This window comes from Oryzias melastigma, linkage group LG9 (genome assembly GCF_002922805.2).
Source record: "Oryzias melastigma strain HK-1 linkage group LG9, ASM292280v2, whole genome shotgun sequence".
Classification (NCBI taxonomy): Eukaryota; Metazoa; Chordata; class Actinopteri; order Beloniformes; family Adrianichthyidae; genus Oryzias; species Oryzias melastigma.
The window spans coordinates 10,701,972-10,703,258 of NC_050520.1; positions in this window are offsets into that span (position 1 = coordinate 10,701,972).

Below are 1,287 nucleotides of genomic sequence, written 5' to 3' on the forward strand. Positions count from 1 at the left end.
TTTGTACATTACTAAGTTAAATATGTAAATATTGTGCAATATAATAAAAAAACTATCTGTTTAGAAAAGCAGCTGGAGATGTATTTAAAAATGTAAATAATTATAACAGAAAACAGTTTTGACACTGAATTTGCAAATTGTACACTGATAAAAACAACAAAATGCTCAAAAAGGTCACAGACCTTTGAGGGTTAATGTAGACTTGAAATACTGAAATCCTAAATGCAAGCTGCAACAACAGTTGAGTTTTTGCCCCCCGAGAACTTCTCGTCTTTCTGAAACAGGTCAGCACTCGTTAACATCGAGTTACGAGCAAAGCCTGATGTATTTCATGGTAACTCCCTTTCAGTGCTTGCAGACTGCACTGTTTTGAAGCATTGCAAGATTTGTTAAAATATTATGATTCATAGCTAAGGAAAAGCTGGAAATAATCCATGAAACTATTGATCTCAAACGAGTGCCGGTTTGAAAGCCCTCCGGATAAACAAGTTGTGTAATTCCCTTTATGATTAAGAAAGGACGTTTATAAAATGCAAAATTGATTTTAGGAGGAAGTGTTTTTGAATAAAAGTGAAGATTGTTGTAGTTTACCGTTCACATTTTATATCTTGAAATAATTGTTAGCAAAACTAGATATTTTTAATCGTATTTGTTCTGTTTTAACATTTGAATACATTATAGAATAGATTTTTAGTGCAATAACTGTTAAATAAAAGCATAAATGCATTTGTAGTTTCTGTTTCTAGAAAGAGAGAGAGAAAGCATGCACACAGTTGGCCTTAACCGTCATGTATAGGGGTCATCTTCACATCAGAGAGGGCCATCCTGATGGGAAGCTCAAAGGAAGAGGATGTGTGCTTTCTGTTGTGGGGGTGTGTGTGTGTGTGTGTGCTTAAGCGAGCGCTTTTGCTTGTTCCTCCATGAGGCTCTTCAGTTCACAGTCCTGGGAACAGCTGCAGGCAGGACTTCCTGTTCAGCACAGGAAACAAAATGGCTGAGCATGGGAGGCCTGGAACAATGCTGTGAAAGTCAGCCACCACCCAGGTTCGGGGGTGAGGGGCTTGTGAATCGCTAAGTGAAGAGGTGAACGGAGCACGTCCCTTTTTAATAAGCTCAGATTGGAACGCCTTCACTGCTTACCTGACTTTATTTTATTGGGGTTTTCTATTTATACCCCTGAAATGATCACATTTGCATAAAAAATTGAGTGTGAACGTGTTTTTCTTTAACAGTATGCAATCAAACTCTTGATTGTTTTTTGGGGAATAAAACTGTGAAAAAAAGTAA